The 25737-nt window shown below is 37.8% G+C and overlaps 1 pseudogene; it reads left to right on the forward strand.

Annotated features, from left to right (window-relative positions):
• Nucleotides 1-620: 620 nt before the first annotated feature.
• Nucleotides 621-1458, forward strand: LOC141496512 (zinc finger CCHC domain-containing protein 9 pseudogene; annotated as a pseudogene).
• The last annotated feature ends 24279 nt before the right edge of the window (nt 1459-25737 follow it).

Raw genomic sequence — 25737 nt, forward strand, 5'->3', positions numbered from 1 at the left:
AGAAATCATAAAAAGGAGAAAGTCTTACATGTTCAAAAATATTTATAGCAGCTCTTTTTTCAATGACAAAGAATTAGAAATTGTGGCCATGCCCATCAATTGGGGAATAGCTGAACAAGTCATGGGACATGAATGCTATGGAATATTATCATTCTATAAGAAACCATGACTAGTCCAACTTTAGAGAAGAATGGTAAGAATTATACAAACTGATGCTGAGCAAAGGGAGTAGAACTAAAAGAACACTGTATATTTTAACAACATTGTGAGTTGATGGATGCATTTCCTCTCAGCAGTTCTGAGATCTAGGACAACCCTGAAAAATCTGTTCTGGACAACGCCATACACATCCAGGGGTGGGGGGAGAGTCACAGAATCTAAATGGATACTATGTTCATTTTTTAAAAACTTCTCATGTTTTTCCTTCCTATCCCATGGATTTCTTTTCCCTTAGTCCTAATTCCTCATGGACAAAATGACTAATACGTAAACATGTTAAACACAAATGTACATATACAGCTTTTACCAGATTGTTCACCACTGGTGAAGAGGGTGAGAAAAGAGAGTGGTAGAAAAATGTGTAATTGTTCCAGGCTGCACCCACCCCGGGCTGGTGGGCAGGAGGGTACTTTGGTTGAAACCATGACCAGGTGGGCAAGAACCAACACAACACATAATAAGAAAGCTTTGAAAGCAACATCATGGGAAGACATGAAGAAGGGCTCTATGGAGAGAGGAACCCAAAATCTACAAAAGGATAAGCACTTTCATTCCAGTGGGCTCTCCCTTAAGAATGATCCACCCCAATCAAAAAACAAGAAAAAAAAATCTTATACCAATCAAGATGTAAATGGATTCATGGAATATCTAAGACAGAATGGGAATGTGATGGGAGATAGCCTGGAAATAAGAGAAGAAATAACAACAGCTCTCAAAAAAGATAGTCGCCGAGAAGGAAGGAGGTTGAAAAGACAAAAAATAAAGAAAAATGCACAGGTCTGTTATCATTGCAGAAAACCAGGCCATGGAGTTGCAGATTGCCCTGCTGTCCTTGAGAGTCAAGATATGGGCACTGGAATCTGTTACTGCTGTGGTTCCACTGAACATGAAATAACCAAATGCAAAGCCAAAGTAGACCCAGCTATGGGAGAATTTCCTTTTGCAAAATGTTTCATTTGTGGAGAGATGGGACATCTGTCTAGATCCTATCCTGATAATCCCAAAGGACTTTATGCTGAAGGTGGTGGTTGTAGACTTTGTGGTTCTGTGGAACATTTTAAGAAAGATTGTCCTGAAAATCAGAATTCAGATAACAAGGTCACAGTTGGTCGTTGGATTGAGGGGATGAGTGCAGATTATGAAGAAATTTTGAAGGCTCCCAAACCACAAAAACCCAAAAAATTAGTAGCCAAGGTTGTTAACTTAGATGTTATAGTTTATAGGTGGCGCAGTGGATAGAGTACCAGCCTTAATCCAGCCTCAGACATTTAATAATTACTTAGCTGTGTGGCCTTGGGCAAGTCACTTAACCCCATTGCAAAAAAAATAACAAGTCATGTTGTAAATTGTAAAATTGTCAAATTCTTTTCTGATGTTTTGTGCACTGAAGAGGAATACCACCAGCATAAAACAATCAAAAATAACCATTTGAAGCTTAGATTGGGAGTCCTGGGGGAAACCTAATTCTTAACAAAGTAGTATCTGCAAAACTTAAATAATATCAAATGATAAATGTTTTCTTAAAAATAATAAAATTACTTAAACAGTCCAGAAACAAGACCTGTATATGGAGGTGAGCTTTATATATTTTTATAAAAGTTATATTTATCTAAGTAATTTATTTGAATACAGTGGTATTTTAAGAGCTCGAATTTTCTAGCCTTAAAATTTATTTTGCTTTTGTATATTTAATAAAAATTGCTTTACCTGAAAAATGTGTAATTTATAAATATGCAAGTGGATAGATGTTGAAAAACTTTCATCACATATATTTGGGAAAAAAATTTAAATCAATAAAAATTTGCTGGTTGTGGCCTCAGTTTCCTGCTGTATTGCCTATACACAGTTCCAGGTCTCAGAGCCAAAAGATAGTCCTTGAGGCCACAGAAGAGCTGGATATCAGGTCAGGATTCCAGGGAATGGAAGGAGTGTGTGTGGTTGTTCACAGGAGAGTAGAGACCATGGTCTCAATTTCAAGAAAAGGGGAATATTAGTAATTGAGGTTACAAAGAAATCAGATGTCCTGGTCACAATCCCAGAACCAAGATGAATGTTAGTGCTATTGGCTTTAAGGGAACAAGGTTCTTTTTTGGGTAAAGACCAAGACACAGACCAGGAGAGCAGTGATCACAACTCTTTTTAGATCACACCATCTTGGAAACACCAACCCTCAGACTCCAAAAAACCATACAGATTCTCTGGAAACAGCAGTAAGGCTTGAAGCCATGGACAGTTTTTCTTCCACCTCTGTAATGGAACCTAACTTTAAAATACAGTTAAAGTCAAGAAATAGGCTGGAAAAATGAGCAAACTATTAAAAAAAAAGAATATGACCACAGAAAGATGCAATGGTAATAGGGAAGATCAAATCACAAAATTGGTCATGGAAAAAAAAGATGGCAACAGTAAAATGCAGGTGATTTTTCAAAAACAATGGCAAAGTAAAGAGCTTAGATCATGGCAAGATATGAAATGAGTACACTCAGGCTCCTGGGACTTCACTTACTGGTGTTAAAAGTCTTTGTTGGGATGGGGGAATCTGTATGAATGGTACTCTTGTCCAATCCTTTCCCTTTTCCTACTCCTCATATGCCTTGTAATAAATTCTTCTTAATATCAAACAAAAGTTTAGAATATAAACTCATTTATAAAAGTTTACAGAGGAAAGTAAGATGTCATAAAATATCAAGGAACAAAAATAGAGAAAAAAAAGTTTCCAGGAAGCTTGATGAGAGACAGAATTAGGTAAGATTATCCTGAGAGCATTTGACCTTGGAAAGGATGATACTGGAAAATGGACAAAAAAATGAAGAAATGGGAAAGATCTCCCAAGGTTATTATAAAAATCTATTCTTTGTATCAATAAGAATAGAACTAACACATCTTTGTTCTGACACAACAGTCCTCCAATGTGTTGCTAAAGGAAGTATGTGTCACTAAGGAAAATGAAGTTATAGAAAACACCTAAATTAGAATAAATTTAGATAGATAAGCAGACAATTTTGGGGTTACTGAGGGACTGATTCTCAAGTTATCTGAAAAAAGATTACCAACACTTGGAAGGAAACCACAGACATTTTTACTACTCCAAAAAAAATTACTGACTCTAATTCCAATTTTTCCATTTCTACAAACTTTTATGAAAATTATCTATATATGTGCCAAGCATATTCTTAAAGAAGTTATGAGAAAAGAATAGTCAGACTTTCTAAGTAAGCAATATTCAGTAGAAGACCATATCTTTATGGTCCCAGAGGGAACAGAAAAGTGTAAAGAAAATTGTTTGTTTTTAATTGTTGATTTAATTGTTAATTAACCAATATTAGCTCATATATCCCTTCAAGGGGATATGTTTTCTCATTTGATCCTCATAGTGACCCTGGCAGGCAGGTGCCATTATTATCTCCATTTTATAGATGAGGAAGCTGAGACTGAAAGAGGTTAATGGACTTACAAAAGGTCACATAGTAGTTTATTCTGCAAAGAAAAATGTTTCCCATGCATTTATCAGTATCATAATAGATTCCATGAAAACTGTAACAACAGAAGTAATTTTGTTACTTCATGTGAGACATCATATAGGAATATGTAATAAGAAGTTTCTTTATTTTTTAGTTCAAATTTGTGATTCAATCAAGTTGTATCTTTCATTATGCTGTATGTTCAGTATTGTTTTCCCTCCATTTTTTTTTGGTTTGTTTTGTTTTAGGTTTTTGCAAGGCAAATGGGGTTAAGTGGCTTGCCCAAGGCCAAACAGCTGGGTAATTATTAAGTGTCTGAGACTGGATTTGAACCCAGGTACTCCTGACTCCAGGACCGGTGCTTTATCCACTGCGCCACCTAGCTGCCCCATTTGCCCTTCATTTTGAGAAGGATCAATGACAATCATGAGGTGATGTCTTGACTTGAACATGAATTGGATTTAAGTGAGGCAAAGTTGTACAAAGTCATCAGCCTCTCCAGAATCATCAAAGTTCAGTGGCAAGACAAAAGTCAGGACAACTGGCAATGACCCAGGATCCATTGGATGACCAAGCTCTATACTTGCTTCAGCTGCTTTCGTGACCATTGGACAAATTGTTTCTCATCCACCCATTCCCCTGTGGGAAGTCTTCACATGCTTGGAGTAGATACCCCCATAATTCACTGATAGATGTGATTTCTGTCAATTTGGTTTAACCCCTCTGCCGAGATGGTTTTACTGGGGTGTAGTCACTGCACATGCTACAGCTTCTTGGAGCATGTGTAGTGTGTAGGATACTTTTGAGTCCCTTGAGCCATAAATATAAACAGTATTTATGGATACTTAATAGTTTTTAGAAAAGATTTTTGCTACTTTAAATAAAATCAGATAATTTTATTTTTGCTTTTAAGACTTAATTGTAGGTCACTATGATTTATTCAATGCCAAGTTCTTAGTAATACAACCGTCATTCATAGCATTGTTGCTAAGTAAAAGAAAATACTCTTCCCCCCACTTACTGCAAGATTTCCATAAATACACTCTGGTAAAAAAAGTAGCATTTATGCTAACTGTTTAACATGATTCCTGAACATGTCATTTTTAAACTTGGCCTAGTTTTAGGCAGTGTGTCACAGTGGGAATATTAATAATAGCTGACATTTATGCAGAGCTTTAAGGGTTTCAGTGGCCTTACATGTATTATCTCATTTGATCATTCAACCCTGTAGGGTAACAGTCTTTATGCTGGAAAACAATAGAGGAAGAACTAATAGAAAAAGAGAGGTGGAAGATTGAAAAGATACTGGGAATAGTTTAGAATGCAATCTTTAGAAAGTTGAAAAGAGATGAGTTCAAGTCCAAACATAGAAGGGTTGGCCTTGGCAAAAAATTCTACCTTTCTATCAATTATAATCTTCAGTCTTTTCCTATCAACTATTTCCTTCCTTATTGTTTCAAATATATCCAAGTTTCCCTCATCATTAAAAAAAACCTTTAGTAGACTCTACCATCCCTCACATTTTCATCCTATGTCTCTCAGTCAAACTCCTAAAATCTATTCATACTCACTCACTTCTCTCATTCACTTCTCAACCTTTTATAATCTGACTTCCAGTCACATTACTCAACAGAAGTTACTTTCTTTCAGGGAAACCAAGGTTTCTTAGTTGCCAAATCTAATGGTCTTTCCTCATCATTCTGTATTTGACACTGCTGACTATTTTGTATTCTGGCTTTTCTCTCCTTCTGGACTTTTGTGATGATTTTCCCTTCTGATTCTTGTACTGTTTCTTCCCAATTTTTTGCTGGTTAATCATTCATAGATTTAATCATTCATAGATTATTCCCTAACTGTAAATCATCCCCAAGGTTCAGTCTGGTACCCTCTTCTTTTCATTCTTCACATTCTCATCTGTTTCCTTGTGTTTAAGTATAATCTCTGTGCAGATGCCAAAGACAAATAGATAGACAGAGAGGTAGATATAGATGATATAATAGATACATATGAAATGGATGTAAATAGTTATCGATATAGATGCCAGTCAACCTCTGTCCTAAGCTTCAGTCTCATATGACCAATTCCTTTATGGACTAGTTAAACTGAATGTCCCTGAGACATCTTTTTTTTTTTAGTTTTTTTTTTTTTTTTTGGCAAGGCAATGAGGTTAAGTGGCTTGCCCAAGGCCACACGGCTAGGTGATTATTAAACGTCTGAGACCAGATTGAACCCAGGTACTCCTGACTCCAGGGCTGGTGCTTTATCCACTGCGCCACCTAGCTGCCCTCTGAGACATCTTAAACTCAAAATATCTCAAACTGGCTCATTCTTCCCTCTACCCCCTCCCCAAACCCTCCTTTCTTCCAAAGGTCCCTATTTCTAGCAAGCACACTACCTTCCTTCCAATCTATCAGGTTCATAACCTTAGCATTATTTTGGACTCCTCACTTTTCTTCACCCCACATATCCAATTAGATGCCAAACTTTGTTATTTCAATTTTCACAATATTTCTTTCTTTCAACACATTCTCTCCATTCATACACCTGCTGCCCTAGTCCATGTACCTAACCTTTTGCCTAAATTATTGCCACAATCACCTAATTAATTGGTCTCCTTGCTTTCAATGTAGCCCTATTCCAGTCTTTCCTACACACTACTACCAAAGTAATTTTCTTTCAGCTCAGATTTAATCATGTGAAACCCCCACACCCTTCCATGCAACCAACTTCATTGACTGAGTAGGGAAAGTAGGGAAGTCATATAACTGGATGTATATTTTTTATGTACTTGTTATATTTCTCAATAAATTCTTTGTAAGTAAGGATTATTTCCTTCTTTGTGATGTTTGTCCTTCCTCGAAGAAGATCATGACATCAGGAAGGTGATGCTATGGCAAGCAATAGATTTGGATTTGAGTGGGGGGAGGGGTTGTGCTAAGTTACCAGCCTCACTTTCTCCTCCAGAATCATCTGGGAAAACCCTGGTGATGGGTAAGACTGAAGACTAAAAGGAAAAGGGGAAAGTTGAGGATGAGATGGATTGATCTTGTAGTGGAAACAATGAACATGAACTTGGACAGACTTTAAGAGTCTGGAAGGACAGTAGGGCCTGGACTGCTATAGTTCATGGATCACAAAGAGTCAGACATGACTAAACAACTCAACAACAATATGCTGACAGTTGAGAGGTAGCTTAATATAAATGTAGTTAACCAGTCTACATCCATAAATGAATGGAACATGTTTCCTCATCATTCATTGCTACATAGCTCCATTATCCTGATCTTTTTGCCTCCCAGACATCATCAAGCCGTGCCTTTCATAGTTTCCACTGCTACTTGAGTAAGGAACAGATCTAGCTAAAAGAACAAAGTGGAGAAAGAAGGGAAAAGAGGCAACTATTTTCTGTAAATGGAATATTGATGCCTTTGGTGCACTGACCTTGGAGTCAGGAGGATGGGAGTTTGAATCCGATTATGGACACTTGACTCTTTCTAGTTGTGTGACTTTGGGCAAGTCACTTAATCCTAATTGCCTCACATCAAGGCCATCTCCGGTCGTCCTGATTCATATTTAGCTGTAGCTACTGGACTCAGATGACTCTGGAGGAGAAACTGTGACTTAGCCCAGACACTCCCACACACTCAAATTCAATTCACGTGCTTAGGGGTGGCTAGGTGGCACAGTGGATACAGTACCAGCCCTGGAGTCAGGAGTACCTGAGTTCAAATCCGACCTCAGACACTTAAGAATTACCTAGCTGTGTGGCCTTGGGCAAACCATTTAACCCCATTGCCTTGCAAAAAAAAACTTAAAAAAAAAAAGAGTATAAAAATCCATGTGCTTGTCACAGCATCACCTCTCTGATGTCGTGTTCTTCTTCAAAAATGAAGGACAAACATTATTATAATCTATCCCTAAAGGAAACTTTCCAAAAGGAATTCAAATAAAATTCATTCTTTGTACTTTTATCTAGCATAGTGTTTGGCACATAGTAGACCTTTAATAAAAACCAATAGATTGATTTATTATCTTCATTTTTCATATGAAGAAACTGAGGCTCAGAAAGATTTCTACTACCACCCCATATGTTATCTCCAACTGGAATAAACAATGGATTTAGAATGAGAGGGCCTGACTTGGAATCCTGGATTTACTACTTACTAATTATGTAATTTTGTCAAAGCCCTTTGGGCTTCAGTTTCCTAATGTGTAAAATGGAGAATTTAGACTACAGAATCACTAAGGTTCTTTCTAGTCCCAAATCCTATGATCTTATTTTTAAAATTCCTTAATTAGCATCTAATCTTTAGTCCTATTGTGTAGAACATTAATTTATTAGTGAAGTTAGGCCTTGTACCCTCCTTGAGAACTGGCATTCCAGAATATAATATTATAGAAAGTTCCTCCCCCCCCATCCATTATGTAATTCACACCTACTTATCAATTTCTAGGTATTTTTTTAATAAAAGGCAGAAAACCTCAATGAACAAAACATGATTCAGAATAATGAATTTGCTAATAATTTTCTCCAGTTCATATTCAGTAAGTAGCCCAAGTTTAGTTGTTAGTCATCAAGATTATAAAAGTGATGATATTTAATCCTCTTGTCTAATGTACCTTTTTCAGAATAATATTTTTAATAGCTGAAGAAAATATTAAATTTCAGGTAGAAATGAGTAAAAATAAATATATATGTATATAGGTGACATACACATAAATATTATATATGTCATCCATCCTAAGTTCATGAATCTTGTGAAATCTATCCATAGATCCTATCTAGGCTTTGCAGACTCCTTAGTTAAGAATCCTATTTAAATTAAGTGACTTGCCTAAGGGTCAAGTATCTGGGGTCAAATTTGAATTCAGGTCCTTCTGACTACAGGGCTTGTGCTCTATAAACTAGATTGTTCAGTGGTTAGAGCACCATCCCTGGTATCAGAAAGACCTGAGTTCAAAGCTGGTCTCAGTTACTTGACTTTTACTAGCTGTGTGACCTTAAGCAAGTCATTTAACCCTGATTACCTCACATCCAGGACCATCTCTAGTTGTTCTGATTCATATCTGGCCCTTGGACCTAGATGGCTCTGGAAGAGACACAGCATCCCCTTACTCAGATTCACTTCATGGGCTTGTCATAGCATCACCTCCCTGATGTTCTGGTCTTCTTCGAGAAAGAATAGGGGCAGCTAGGTGGTGCAGGAGATAGAGCACTGGTTTTGAAATCAAATCCATTCTCAGACACTTGACACTTATTAGCTATGTGACCCTGGGCAGGTCACTTAACCCTGTCTGCCTCGCCAAAAGAAACATAAAAAGAAAAAAAGAGAGAAGGAAGGACAAACCCATCATCATCACTTGTCCCATGCAATTGAAAAACTAAATTTCTGATGTTAACTCAGATCTAAATATCCAGTTGCTTACAATGCTAACAGATTTAAGCAAGAAACAGTAAAACCTTTTATTCAGGACAGAAATAATTAATGAAGGAACAGAAAATAACTTCTGCCATTTTACCAAATGCATAGTTTAATTTCCTTCCCCTACCTACTTCTGCCCACCGCTCCCTGCCAAGGGAAGTCTGGAAAGGGAGCTAAGATGCTTGATTTCTATAAGAAACACTCTCTCTCCCCCCACCACCACCTGTGAAAATGAGATGAGTGGGTCAGAGGCTTCAATTAGCTAGCTTTGAATTAGCTTTTTTAAAAACTTCTTTCAGTTCCTATTAACTCCCCAATTACTTATAACTTGCCTAGTTTCCTTGCAAGTTCCTGGTTTTCTCTTTCTCAAATATTTAGCCATCACTCATAGTCTCACTGATATCCATGTGCCCTTCCTTTTGGTCAGAAACTGAAGCAAAAACATCATTGTTATTTCATCTACTGGCTGTCCATCATTAATTCCCCTAATACAACCAACTTGTTGAATGAACCACACACTTCATGGGAAGTAGAATTTTTGCTTTCCAAATGAGTGTTCTAGCTCCTGGGAAGTATAGCTAAGGGCTCAGTCAACAGAGCACTGGATTCCGATTCAGGGAGGCCCAAGTTCTGATCCAGTCTCAGATACTTACTAGCTGTGTGGACCCTAGACAAATCATTTAATCTGTTTGCCTCCCTTTCTTCAACTGTAAAACAGGAACAATAGCACCTACTTCACAGGGTTGTGAACATCAAATTAGCTGACAAAGGTAAAGCACTTTGCCGGTCTTAATGTATTGTTTAAAGGATGATGATGATGATGTCCCTTTCTTACTTTGGCTATGCCTATAACATATAACTCATATATACATATATGTAATAAATTACATATATATATTGTGGAACATTGTGTGCTATTATTTTATGTGGATATAGTATGTTATATTATATGTTTCATACATTATACCTATTATGTTTTATTATATTGCATTTATACATAACAAGGAGATACATATGTATGCCCATGCACATCTGTGTGTGTGTATATATATATATATTAATATTTAGAATGTATAGCCATTATTAAGGCAGTCTACACTGAAGGCTGCAACCCTGTCATCCCAGAGCAGAAATACTAAGTCCTGGAACCATGTGTAACTTTTCAAACAGCTCTTGGGGGGAAGGAAAGGAAATAAAGCTATATTTGTATCATACATACATACATACATACATACAAACATATATATATATATACTATTGCTTAATAGATGGCATTTCTAGCATATAGATGTCACAGAAACATGCTATCTGTATTTTATTGATAGCTTGTATCTACAGAAGGACAGCTATAGATATATAGTGCATTGCTTTATCTATATAGAAAGATATATGGATATAAAGTTGATTGCTTTATAGGAATTACAATACAGGTATCTAGGAAAAATTAATCAACTGGGGACTGGGAAGCCTGAATTCTACCCCTAGATATGCCAATTAGCTTGGTAACTTTGGGTAAATCATTTAATTTCTCTTGACTCAGTTTCTTGATTTACAAATTCCAGAGAACGAGGTAGGCAGTCTTCAAGGCCCCCTTCTAAACTTGGCAGTTCAGAGGTAAAGGATAGCAGAGAGAGAACACAGAGCCACAGCATTCATCTTTAAGAGGCAGAAAATTCTTGGTGAGAATTCTAAAACCAAACTTCTCTGACAGCATGCACATCTCCCAAGATAGTAATAAGTAGCCTGGGGCTGTGTTTCTCTGCCTGCAGGTGTATATTCAGATCTGAGCTTAGGGTTCTAGGACTGGAAGAACTGAAACAATGTGGGATTTTTTTTCCCCCTTTAAGCACATGTTTGAGATTCTGCACCATCACTTCTGATCATTTATGGCAGTGAAGGAGGTCACTATCATCTCCTGTAGGGCAGGCTAGGCTGAGTTCAGAAGCAAATGACACCCACAGTCATCAGGGGTTGTTTGAAGGATGGGCAGAGCTGGTTGCTTTATTCTGAGCAAAGTTAGACTTGAGTAGGCATGCTTCCCTCTGTCAGACAACTGGTACAGAGACATTCCTAGTCTTTTATGCTCATGTCCGAGCACTTCAATGTTTAATCACTTTAAAATCAAGATGATATGGATGGCTATTAAATTTGGATGCTTGGTTAGTCTTCTGGGGGTGGGGTGGGGGAGGGTGTGTATGGGGGAGGTGGGGGCAGGGATCCTGTCCTTTGTAATGAGGTAGAGCTGGCACTGGTGTGCAGGGATGAAAAATGGGAGCTGGAATACAAATCAGGGTTGCCCTTCTCGATCCTGCTTCTGCTTTTCCGCCTTGGACACGTAAGAGGATTAGAGCCTCGAAGCTCAGGACAAGAGGCCTTTCTTCTCTGGCTGCCTTCTCATTCACTTGCAAAGCCCCAGAGAGAGGGGGGGGACAAAAGGCGAGGATGAGGCTGCCAGCTTCCCCCTCCCCTTGCTGCACTTTGGGGGTTACATTGTACCTCCCTCTGGTCTCCAGTTAAAGAGCAGCTCTCAGCACCCAAGTTCCGGGCCCTACTCCTTGCTCTTGATGCGATCCAGCTCTGACGTGACAAGGAAAAATGGCTTCCTCTAGGGATGAAGGACTTTTCATGTTTTCTTTTCAATCTTTTTCCTCCTATGTTCTTTATCCCAGAATTCAGTTTCTGTTAGGAACTATGCGAAGGTAGATTCTCACTTTCCAGGGTTCCCCCATCGGACGCTGGAGGGAAAGGATGATGATTTCATTAATCAAAGTCAAGATCCTGTAGACACAAGACCCAAGGAGACCAGACCCTGGAAGGATGAGGCAAGGAGGAAGAAGGGCCCAGGGCAAAACTCCCTGCGTGACTTTTCCCATTAACTTTGGGATCTAGGTTAAACAGGCTAACATCAATATCAATGTCAGCCTTAAAACAGGAAAAATACCACAAAAGAACTGGTCAAGAAGCTCCACTCTTCTGCCTCTGTGAGGGTAGAAATTTATGGGTTGTTCCCAAACATGTAAACCTCATCTTTCTTCTTTTCTTTCTTCCCCCCCCCCCCCCGCCTTAGATAGAAAGGCCATCTTCTCCCCATGTGACTGCTTAGAACACTGCTCAGACTCCATCCTGTGCATTTTCCCTAACTCTGGATCCCTCTAGCCATCACCACTCTTTGCCACAATACTGTAATAACCTTTTTTTTATTTTTGGAGGCCATTGGACTTAAGTGACTTTCTAGAATCGTACAGTCAGTGAGCATCTGAGATTGAATTTGAACTCAGGTCCTTTTGATTCCAGGGCTGAAACTAACTGTTCCTTGTACTTTAAGTCCAAGATATGTTTTTTTAAGCATCATGGAATTTAGAGCTAGAAAAGAATTGAAATATTATGTTCAATCCCCTCATTCAGAGAGGTTATTGACTTTCCTAAGGCCCCAGACCTAGGTCCTCCAACTCTAAATCCAGTGTGCCTTCCTGGACATTTTTTTCTTTCCTTTTTTTTCCCCTTATTTATCTTCCACAGGAGATATCCTATATAAATCTAGGCTAGAGATCTATTCTAGTTCTCTAGAGCTCTGGGAAGATCCCCTCCTTCAAGAATCCACCTTAAGGGGTTCCTTACTGTGAAACCACGACCAAGATGGGAGCGCCTTCATCTGCCTCACCCAATGTGCTGGAAGGCCTTCTGGGTTCACATTTGTGTTCATCTGAAAGGCTATAGAAATGCAAAGCACTATTTTGTCGACCACAGCAGAGAACTGGGGCCCTGCTCAGCTCACATGAAAGACTCACAGTGGGAAACAGCCAAGTCCCTGGGACAAGGAGCCTTTCTGAGTGGAAGGGCCAGTCCTGGCATCTTGAATAGGCATGTGGGGATGATTTTAATGAGGTCTTCATTACCTCATCACTCCTCTTTTCTTCTTCTTCTTCTTCTTCTTCGTCCTCCTTCTCCTCTCTTGGTGTCAGTTCCTAAATGGTTCTGTGTTGGTCCAGAACCTGTTAATCTTGAGGACAGTGCAGTACTTGATTCTACAAATATAAACCAAACACCTACTGTGGACAAGAAACAGGACCAGGGACTGGGAATGCAAGAACAAAGGTCAACATCGGACAGTCCCTGCCTTCAAAGAGCTTACATTTTACTGGTGGGGATACAATAAATATACTGAGAAGATAATTTTTGAGAAGGGAGGGAACACTACCTAGGGACAATTAAGAAAGATGTTTCACAGAAGGGAACATTTGATTGAAATCCACAGATTTTAAGTGATAAGAACAAGACAGGAGTACTTCCAGAAATAGGACACAGCCTGTGCAAAAGCATAGCAATGTGAAATGAAGCATAAAGTTCAGGGAAAAGTTATTAGTCCAATTTTGACACAGATTGTATAAAGGGAACATATATTAAAATGTCTAGAAAGACACAGGATGTGGATGGTTGTTAATTGAAGAGTTTGTAGTTAATCCTAGACACATTTTTGGGGGGTGGCAAGGCAATCAGGGTTAAGTGACTTGCCCAGGGTCGCACAGCTAATAAGTGTCAAGTGTCTGAGGTCAAATTTGAATTCAGGTCCTCAGACTCCAGGGTCATGCTCTCTATTCACTCTATCCTAATTGCCCCTCCCAGAGATAATTTGGAGTCACTGTAGGCATTGAGTAGAGAAGTAGGAAGGTCCTTTCTATGAAGGCAAGGACTGTTTCATTTTTGTCTTTGGGTCCCCAATGCTAAATACAATGTCTAGCATACAGTAGGTACTTAGTCAGTCCTTGATGAAATGACTTGCAAGGAGGTCAGTTCAATATGTAGTGGCCATATTTAAAAACACACATCTTTTTACTAATCTTAAATCTATCACCTCTCTGTCAGAAGACTAGTAACATGCAGCATCATAAGTCCTCTGGAGACAGGATTGGTCTTTGTATTGATCCAAGTTTATACTTTTCTTTTTTCTTCTCTTTTTTTCCCCCTTCTAATCCCTCTTTCAGCATTAGGAATTTTCTTTTATTCTCATCATTTCCCTCCCATTGTTATTAATATCATTGCCCCCTCCTATTCATCTCCATCCCTTTCCCTTCTTGTTTCCCTTTTGTTTCCCTTGGTATTAGTGTATTTATCCCTTCAGATAAGAATGAACTTCATCTGACTCCTACTTCCCCCACCTTCCTCCCCTTCCTCTCTATTTATATACTTTTTTCATATATTTCAACTATGAAATTCAACTTCCTTTTCCTTCTTTATACATGAATGTATTTCCTTTATATGATCTTCTTTTTCCTCTCTTTAAATTCTTAAATCCATTCCCCAAGACCTGTTTTTTCTTTTCTTTTTTTTTTGACTCTCCCAATACCCTTTGAAAGCATTATGGTTCAGAAAGGGACACTTATTTCCTTCTCTATTTATTAGAATGTCAGTCAATAAGCATTTATTAAGTACTAATTATGAGCCAGTCATTGCTAAGCAAAGAAAGGCAAATTCAAAACAAGCCAAAAAACAACAGTTATGCCATCAAGAGCTCATAGTTTAACTGAAAAAAAAAAAAAGAGCTCATAGTTTAGAGGAGGAGATAACACGAAAACAATTCTGTACAAACAAACCATATACAGGATAAATTGGAGATTATCAACAGAAGAAAGGCATTAGCATCAAGAGGGCTCAGGAAAGGTTTCTTGTAGAAGGTGAGAATTTAGCTGGGACTGGGAAGAAAGTAGAAAAACCAGGAGGTGGAGATAAGGAGGGAAAGAACATCAGGTAATATTAGCACTATATCATCATACAGCCCTTCCATTTACTGAAGTAAATTTACCTTTCTAGTTTTCTCTTGACTTTTGTGTGTGCATTTCTTTTTTTAAATTTAAATTTAAAAATTTTTTTAAAAATTTAAATTTACTTTTTAAAATAACAACTGATCAATTAATATTTAATTGAATCTAGTACTGTTATGATTCTTTTCTTCTATTTTTTTCATGATTTACCTTGAACTTCTTGACTTTTAATTCCTTCAAATGAATTCTATTACTTTTTCTCTAGTTTTATGAAGTAATATTTTGGTACTTTGGGTGATGTTGGAAATGACTAAATTAATTTAGGTAGTATTGTCAGTTTTATAAAACTAGCTAAGACTATCCATGAACAATTAATATTTTTCCAATTATATGTCTTTATTTGTAAAAGGAGTTTATTTTTTTACAGTTGCATTCAAACAATTCTTGTCTATGTCTTAGAAGTTATTTGCCAAAGGGTTTTTTATTCATTCTGTAATTATTTTAAATTGAATTTCTTTTACTCCTTGTATATTTATTTCAAAGTTTTTACTCAGTTCTGGTTTTTTCAACATAAATGCTTGAAAATCCTTTATTTTATTAAAGATTCATTTTTAAACTTGAAGGTCTCTGCTCTGCTTTGCAGCATAAACTTGTCTGGGTTCTAAACTTTTATCTTTTGCCTTTGGAATACTGTATTCCAAGATCTGTTTCTTTTACAGCAGTAACTTCCTGATCTTGTATAAGCCTAACTGTAAGACTCGGGTACTTGGATTGTTTCTTTCTAGATGCCTATGGTATTTTTTCTGATGTGGGAATTCTAGATTTTGGCTATACCATTCTTGCAACTTCTCCTTTTGGGGTTCTTTCCAGGAAATGAATTTTTCTATCTTCACTTTACTCTCTGGTTCTAATAAAGCTATGTAGTTTTCATTTATGATTTGTTGAAATATAGTGTTGAAGCTTTTCAAATTATTTTCAGAAAGTATATTGATTCTTAAGTTACCTTTCCTTAGCCAACAGTTTTCCAGATCAATCTAGACATTTCAAATAACCTACATTATCTTCTATTTTTGAATTATTTAGTATTAGCCTAATATTTCTTTTTGTCTCATGGAATCATTGATTTTTGTCTGACCATTTTTAGTTGTCAGGAAGTCCACTCCTTGGGTGCTTTCTCTTCTAAACTATTTAAACTTTCAATTCTTATTAAATTTATTATTTAATAAATGTATTATTTAATATTTTAATAAATAAATCATTATTTAATAAGTTAAGTTTTATTTAATTTTTGACTTCTGGCTTCATTTCTTCTAGTTATTCATGTTGTTCTTGTAGAAATCCATATTTTCCTTTGAGTTCTGGTTTATAGTAGCAATGGAACAATGCTTTCTTTTGAAAACTCTCTAGAACTATAAAGATATTTTTATACTAGTTTGGATCTACTTTAGTTGAATCATTTCTCCAGCTTTAGTTCCTAAATTAGTTCCTAAATTTAGTTTCTAAATTGTGTGTCATGGGCAAGTTTTATCCCTGGCTCAACTTTCTGGTGGAATGACTTGGCTATTCTTGGTTTTTCCCTGGGTCTCCTGAATTGTTGTGCTGATTTCTACCTCCTGAGGTTAGGACCCCCTTGAATCTTTGATATTCAGAAAACTGAATTTTCTGAGCTTTTTCTGTTATCACAAGAACACATGCTAGGAACCTGGGCACCTGGGTCCTCCTGGTATGAGCACCTATTCATCTCACTGTTCATAGACACTCCTGGAAATATCTAAGTTCTCTACTGTCATTAGCTAACCACTTTAGGGCTTCCTGATCTTCCTGAAGCTTTCATAGGGAAGACCTTTCATTCTGTCTCTTACCCAGACTTGCATCCTACACATTTCTCTGATGCTTCTTCTGATATATTGGAAGACTGTTAGCTCTTCTGTCTACACTGGTGCTAGTTTTCCTGCTAACCCCCTTTCCTATTGCCTATGAGCTTCTGAGTTATTTTTTATGTAATTCTGGGGCATAAGAAGTCATTTGTTATAGTTTTTCATATGATTTATTGATAATTAATACTAGATCTGTGTGAATTGCAGGATTTTCCTGTAGTGAATATGTGGAAAATGGGCAGTTTCTACTTCTGTGTAGACAATCATGTGTAGACAACTAGACTAACATTTCTAACACTCAGCAAAATTTGAACATTTAGACCTATCACAGTAAAACCTCAAAGGCAACACCTTCTAAACAAGATTCTTCATCATTCTCCCAAAACCTGCTCTTTCTCTTCACTTTCCTATATTTGTCAATGATATCTTCATTCTATATCTCAGGGTTAGAAAAACTAGCATCAGTATGATTCAGAATCACAGGACCTCAGAATTGAAATGGGTTCAAGATGCTATCTATTCTACCACATAACCAACACACAGTCATCCGTCATTCAAATCCCTTAGTCCAATCCTGGAACTCTCCTTGCAATCCACCTCCTCTCCCCTCACCAAATCTTCCTCCTCTGCTGCTGCTATTTCATTTGCAGCTGTTGCTTCTCTATTGAACTATTACCTACTGCTGTGGGTCTTCCTCTGGGAGTGTTGTTATAGCTCTTTTGTAGGATTGTCCCCAGCTAAGGGCTGTCAACATATCTTTTGCTCTTTTGATACCATTCCAATATCTCTGCCAAGAAAATCCCATGTGAGGTCATGGAGAGTTAGTCACAACCAATACGATTAAACAACAACAAAAGAATCCAAGCAAAATACTTGATTTCTACGTCTGGCTCTACTAACTAGATATGGGATCTTGGCCAGGTCATAGGATCATAGATATAGGGCTAGAAGATACCTCAGAGGTCATCTACTCTAACACCTCCCCTCATTCCTTAGATGAAGGAACAATAGGCAGCAGCAATAGCTTGCCTACTTGTCTCCCTCTGCCCCACAACCCCTAGAAAGATTAAAAGTCCTCACTTAAGGATAGCTAAATTTCTTTCACTTCTTCCCATTGTGTGTCCCTGAAACTCAATTTTTCTCATTTTGAGGATAGACATTCTACTTTTAATTCATATGTTCATTCAATTTCCATTATTTTCCCAGAAGTCAGATCCCAGGATGTGCAAATTCTTTTGAAATTTTGATAAGCATCAATAAAACATTAAGTAATATAGAATAGAAAGGAGTGGTGCTGTTGACCGTTGTTCTCTATTTCTTACATCATACGAAAAAAGTCCCTTGTTTCACTTAGATCTGTTGTCTCTCATTCTGTAGTCAAGGTCAGAAATAAAGGCGTATCATACTGAGGTCAGCAATGATGGTGCAGCTCCTTACCAAGACAGATTGAGTCTATTTACCTTTTGCATGATGGACAAGCTGCAACTAAAAATAGTCAAAAGTACTAATCAGTGACAAGTGATAAGAATGGAGGAAAAAAACAAATCCTCATTCATTACAACTTGTGCTAAGTTTTGAGTACCATACTCAGGCCATGAGACCCATAACTCAAGTTACTTCAGAAGTTCCACCTCTCCTTTTGATTCATCTTACTGCAAATATGAGTTTAATATCCTGGGGAAACTGTGTCAGATACACTTCTTTGCCTGACTCCAGAAGGCACAGTCATAAAGACTCAGCTGCCTACAAACTCTTCTGACTTCTGGTTCTCTTCTGATCTTTAGAACTCACAGAGCAGTTAGGTGGTACAGTGGATAGAGCACTGACCTTGGATTCAGGAGGACCTGAGTTCAAATCCTATCTCAGACACTTAATATTTACTTAGCTGTTTGACCTTGGGTAAGTCACTTAACCCCATTGCCTTAAATAAATAATTTTTTTAAAAAAAAAAAGAATTGCTCAAGTTGCAGGTTATAAAATAAACCCTCATAAATCCTCAACTTTTCTATATATGTCTAGCAAGAAACAGCAGGAAGAGCTAGAAAGAAAAATCCCATTCAAAGTAACCTCAGACAATATAAAATATTTGAGAGTCTATTTGCCAAGATAGACTCAGAATCTTTTTGAAAACAATTATAAAACACTTCTCACACAAATTAAATCAGATCTAAATAACTGGGCAAATATCAACTGCTCACGGATAGGTAGAGATAGTATAATAAAAATGACAATTCTACCAAAACTAAACTATCTGTTTAGTGCCCTACCAATCAAAATTCCAAAAAATTACTTTAACGAGTTAGAAAAAATTGTAAGTAAATTCATATGGAGAAATAAAATGTCAAGAATTGCCAGGAGCTTAATGAAAAAAAAGTGCAAAAGAAGGTTGCTTGGCCCTACCTGATCTAAAATTATATTATAAAACATCAGTCATCGAAACTGTTTGGTATTGATTGGCTAAGAAACAGAGTGGTGGACCAGTGGAATAGACTAGGTGCAAAAGCAGGAGACGATTATAGTAATCTGCTGTTTGATAAACCCAAAGAGTCCGGCCATTGGGATCAAAACTCCCTCTTTGATAAAAATTGCTGGGATAATTGGAAGCTAGTATGGAAGAAACTTAGATTAGACCAACACCTCACACCCTTTACCAAGATAAGATCCAAATGGTTACAGGACATAGACATACAAAACAATACTATAAGCAAATTAGAAGATCAAGGACTAGTCTACCTGTCAGATCTATGGAAAGGGGAGCAGTTTATGACTAAGGAAGAGTTGGAGAACATCACCAAAAACCAATTAGATGATTTCAATTACATTAAATTAAAAAGCTTTTGCACAGATAAAACCAATATAACCAAGATCAAAAGAAATGTAGTAAATTGGGAAACAATCTTTACAACTAATGATTCTGACAAAGGACTCATTTCTATAATATACAGAGAACTGAGTCATATTTTTAAAACAAAAAGCCATTCCCCAATTGTCAAATGGTCAAAGGATATGCAAAGGCAATTTACAGATGAGGAGATCAAAGCAATCCATAGCCATATGAAAAAAATGCTCTAAATCATTAATTATTAGAGAAATGCAAATTAAAGCTTCTCTGAGGTACCACCTCACACCTCTCAGATTGGCCAGTATGACCAGGAAGGATAATGATCATTGTGGGAAGGGATGTGGGAAATCTGGGACACTATTACACTGTTGGTGGAGCTGTGAACTCATTCAGCCCTTCTGGAGAGCTATTTGGAACTATGCCCAAAGGGCAACAAAAATGTGCATACCCTTTGACCCAGCAATACCACTACTGGGTCTATACCCTGAAGAGATGAAGAAAAAGGGTAAAAACATCACTTGTACAAAAATATTTATAGCAGCCCTGTTTGTGGTGGCAAAGAATTGGAAATCAAGTAAATGTCCTTCAATTGGGGAATGGCTTAGCAAACTGTGATATATGTATGTCATGGAACACTATTGTTCTATTAGAAACCAGGAGGGATGGGATTTCAGGGAAGCCTGGAGGGATTTGCACGAACTGATGCTGAGTGAGATGAGCAGAACCAGAAAAACACTGTACATACAAACAGAAACATGGGAGTGATGTTCAACCTTGAAGGACTTGCTCATTCCATCAGTGCAACAATTGGGAACAATATTGGGCTGTCTGCAAAGGAGAGTGGCATCTATATCCATCAGATAAGAAGCTGTGGAATTTGAACAAAGTGCAAGGACTATTCCCTTTAATTTAGGGAAAAAAAAACAGATATCTTATTGTCTGATCTTGTTACCTCTGAGACTTCTATTCTCTTCTTTAAGGATATGATTTCTCTCTCATCACACCCAAATTGGATCAAGGTACAACATGGAAACAAAGTAAAGACTGACAAAGTGCTATCTGTGGGGGGGGGGGAAGCAAGATGGGGGGGGACTGTAAAACTCAAATAATATCTTTAAAAAAAAGAATTGCTCGCAAAATACCTATATATTCTCTGAAGCCCATGTGGGGATTTTATCAGCCAAGCATACTAAAGGCTGGTCTCTCACTGGTCAGTCTTTAGTGCAAATTTATAGCAGCTCTTCTTGCTGTAGAAAAAAACTGAAAACAAAGTAAGTATCCATCAATTAGAGAATAGCTGGACAAATTGGAGTGTATAAATATTATAGAATATCATCTCACTGTAAGACATGGCAAAAAAGAATGGTTTGAGAGAAACCTGGGAAAATTAGTGTGATGTGGGGTTCTTTCAATTATCACACTCACTTAATTACCTTTGTTAGATAAGTCTTCTTGAGTGAAGAACCAAGTATGAGCAGAGTTTTTACATGCAGGTCCAGTACCTTCTCTGTCATAGAGTTTTAAATGACTTTGCCCAGGGTCACAAAGCCAGTAGATGTCAGAGGTAGACCTTCAACCTGGGTCCTTCTGACTTCAGCCCCATCCACTATACCATATAGCCTGTCTCAACTGAGAGCAAATTTAATGGGAGATGATTACAATCGAGGTAGGGCAGTCGATAGACTGCCTGGCCTGGAGTCAAGCAGACTCCTCTTTGTGAGTTCAAATCTGACCTCAGATACTTACTAGCTGTGTGATCCTGAGCAAGTCACTTAATCCTATTTGCCTCAGTTTCTTCATCTGTAAAATGAGCTGGAAAAGCAATGGCAAAGCACTCTGGTAATTTGCCAAGAAAACCCCAAATGAGGTCATGGAGAGTCAGACACAACCAAGACAACTAAACAAAACTAGCAGCAAAAGAATGTAAGCCAAGTACGTGATTTCTACTTCCAACTCTACTAATAAATTAGCTATGTGACTTTGGAGAAGTCCTAGGATCATAGATCTAGTGCTGAAAGGTACTTAGAGATCATCTTATCTATCACCTCCCTCCCTCATTTGTGGTAGGATTTGAACTGAGGTTCCCTGATTCTAAAGCTGTTGCTCTTTCCAGGTACCATGTTGCCTTAAATTGTTCCTCTTGTATCAATTTCCTCTTCTATTAAATGAGAAAATTCATCCTGATAATCTAGAAGATCCCTTCTATCTCTTAACGTTTGACCATCCTGTCCTTGTCCTCTTAATAACTGACCTCTTTATAGTTCTTTATAGTTTACAAAGGGAGGTGCTCATAGCACCCCTGGGAGATGGGAAAGAAAAAGTAGGATGACTCCTGTCTTATAGAGGAGAAAACCGAGGACCATATAGGTTAAGTGACTGACTCAGGGTCACATAGTCATATACCTAGGAAGTGGCAGAGTTGATACTCACACCTAGATATAGGTATATATGTGTGTGTGTGTGTGTGTGTGTGTAGTTTAAACACTTATGTTCATTTACACATGAGTATGCTGTGTGTTTATTAGTGCATACATATGCACATGTATGTGCATACATGTGTGAAACCTGAGCTGTGTGACCTATTATAAGTATCCTCCATTTACTTAAATGCAAAAAAGTCAAAATATGTTGGGATATTTAGGTAGATAGAGCACTGGCCCCAGGAGACAGGAGTACCTGAATTCAAATCCAGCCTCAGACATTTAATAATTACTTAGCTATGTAACCTTAGGAAAGTCTCAACCCCATTGCCTTGCAAAATACCCCCCCCCCACTAAAAAAAGTTAAAGTTATATAGAGGTCTCTGAAGGGTTAATATTAGTAAAGTTCTTAGGCCCCATTCATACAAAAGGAACTGTGTACTCCATCTGTCCCTTTTTTAATAGGCAGATTAAGGCAATAGAAATAATTAGTTCTTAAGAGAATCTTATTTATTCCTTCTAATCTGGAGCTTTGTGTGTTTGGTTCCTGGTATTGCCCAGATATGCTTTGCACTCTACTTTCAAACTGACCCCACACCCCATCAGGTCAGAGCATGCTGCATTCTCACCACCATCCTTCATATTATTTCTCAACCTAGGATAGAAACCACTTTTCTATTAAAAAAATAATATCCAAATCTAAATCCTCCAAATTTCATTTTTGGACTACAGGCAGAAGAGGAATAGGAGCCACTAATACGGTATTTCAGGCAGATTCTGATGGCGAGCCACCTCTCCCTTCCGTTGAATTTGATATTGCCTTTTGTTAGGCTGTTTGGTCATGATGCCAGGGTGGAGCTCTCAGCCCCTTGACAAGGGACCCCTGTTCTTTCCATTTAACACTGTCTCCGGGGTGGGGGGGAGGCAGGAAGTCCGGTACTGCCACGGGGCAGGACAGTCTGGAGACAGCTGCCAAGTACAGCAAATTCTCTTCCAGTGTTCTGAAGCTTTGCTGCATTGAACTTCAAAGGGTTTGACCATTTTCTGATGGGGCTTATGATTATCTCCTATCCTTTTGCTTAAGTCTTTGTATTTATCACCATTCATCATGGAGTTCCCCACTTAGGAAGGATCAGTTCCATATGAGATGGAGGAACTGAATCAAAGAGGATGTTTTGAGGATATCTTTCTTCAGTGAAGGCAAACAAAAACTCCATTCCCATATGTTAATTATGAATGTTAGTTATGAAAGAGACCTTAGAAATCATATAATGCAACTTTCTCATTTTAAAGATGAGAACACTGAAGCCCCCAGAGCGGGGGAGACTTGTCACTGGACCCATAGGAACAGCACTTGTTTCTATAGCCTAACCCAGCTGATTCTTGAAGAACAGGAGCCCATTTTGTTTCCTTGCTACCTGAGGCATAAAAGGTTGAAACAAAGGGAAGTTAGGGTCAGAAATTTTACCCCAACACTTGTTGCCTTTCTGATCTAGCTAACCATCTGTTTGTGCTGCCTCTACAAGCTTAGTCTGTTTCCATTGTCTTTATCTGGTATAAGCTTTGATTTGTATGCCAAAGTATCAGAAGCACCTCATATATTTTGAAGCTACAGAGAACATGTTTCTGAAGGTATGATTATTTTTAAAAGTTTAGTCAATTTTTTTTCTCAACTTGGGAAAGAAACAAGTCTTTCTATAGCATGGTGGGATGGAAAAAATGATTGTACATGAAACTTCAAATAAATCTGTTATGTACAGCTTGCTATTCCTTTTAAGTATATAATAAAGTTATTGTTTGACAGTCTTTTTTTCTTCCCTTGCCCTACCCCTCCCTAGAGATGGCTACCATTAGACACAAATATGTGTGTATAAATACATTGGTACCATGTATAGAGTGCTGTTTTTGGATTCAGGAGGACAGGAGCTCAAATCCAGCCTCTTACTAGCTGTGTGACCTTGGGCAAGTCACTTAACCTTGATTACCTTACATCTAGAGCCATCTCCAGTTGTCCTGATCCATAATCTGGCCATTGGATTTAGATGAATCTGGAAGAAAGTGAGACTGGTGACTTAGCACAGCATCCCCTTCACTCAAATACAAGTCATGTGCTTGTCATGGCATCACCTCCCTGATATGGTCTTCTTAAAAAGATGAAGGACAAAACATCCCCCTTCTTCTTCTTCTATTATTATTATTATTTTATTATTATGTATTATTATTATTACCATCTGCCATCATGGTGAAGCAGATGGGTACTGTTTTATTGTAATCTTGACTCCTTTTAATTACCTATTAAGTTTGCATTAGGCAATTAGAGAAATAATTGAATGAACCTTTGATCTTTAAAAATCATGTCTTCAAGGGTGGCTAAGTCATGCAGTGGATAGAGCACCAGCCCTGGAGTAAGGAGTACCTGAGTTCAAATCCAGCCTCAGACACTTAAAAATTGCCTAGCTGTGTGACCTTGGGCAAGCCACTTAACCCCATTGCCTTGCAAAAACCAAAAACAAAAATCTTGCCTTCAAGAGAGAAGGAAAACTAATGAATTTGATAATCATACAAGTATTTTTTGAAAAGACAATGTTAATAGTGTGGGAACCAATAGGCTACAGATGGAAAGCATACTCTCTGACCTAGAGGTTTCTGTGCTACAGAATTAGAGTTATAAAAGAGGAAAATAAAGAATATTACCAATCATGCCATTCAGATTCTTGTTACTGTAGTCTCCCAGCTTTCAGAACACTTATCCGTCTTCCTCTGTACCCCATCCCCGTCCTTATATTTGTGAGCAATGTCACCATTTTGAACACCCTGCTTCCAGTTGATCAGTTGCCTCAATTCCTATGTCCTACTTCTTTCCTCCCCCTCAGGCATCCACAGGGGTGACCATGCATTAGATGGAACCATCACATGTACTAGTGCCATCTCCATGACCCTGAATCGACAATGTCCCTCTCTGATAATGACTTCGTCTCTTTCCAATCATTTTTCCTTTGACACGCTCCTCCTTCACCTGAATCTATTTTCCATCCTCCCAGTACTTTTAACTCTGGAGTTATGCTTGATGTTTTTCATGCCCTTAGCCAATTACTTGCCCTTTCCATTCTGTGACTTATCTAGTCAAGTCCAAAGAAAAGGATTTATTGAGTACCACTATGTAGCAGGTATTGTGCTAAACATTAGAAATTGAAATAGAAGCAAAAATAAAGATAGTCCCTGCCCTCAAGTATCTTATATTCCAATGGAGGGAGACATAAAATAAACTGAAAATTGTGTGTGTGTGTGTGTTTGTGTATATGTGTATGTTTGTGTGGGTGTGTGTGGATATGTTGGTAAATGTTTAACAAATGACTTTCCAGAGGGGGGAAAATTGATATCTAATAGACTCTTTTTTTTTTTTTTTTTAGTTTTTGTAAGGCAATGGGGGTTAAGTGGCTTGCCCAAGGCCACAGGGCTAGGTAATTATTAAGTGTCTGAGGTTGGATTTGAACTCAGGTACCTCCTGACTCCAAGGCCGGTGCTCTATCCACTGTGCCACCTAGCCACCTCTTATCTAATAATAGACTTTTAAGTTTAATATGCATTACTGGCATTTTTTTCTTTTACCTTCTTAAGTCTAGTTACTCAGCAAAACAATAAACGAAGTCCTGAAACATCTTCTTTTTTCAAGGTTTGGATGCTCACACTGGAAATTAATAATCAGCTTTTAAGAACTGTGTCCACAGGGCAATAA

Source organism: Macrotis lagotis, chromosome 8, assembly GCF_037893015.1.
Source record: "Macrotis lagotis isolate mMagLag1 chromosome 8, bilby.v1.9.chrom.fasta, whole genome shotgun sequence".
Classification (NCBI taxonomy): Eukaryota; Metazoa; Chordata; class Mammalia; order Peramelemorphia; family Peramelidae; genus Macrotis; species Macrotis lagotis.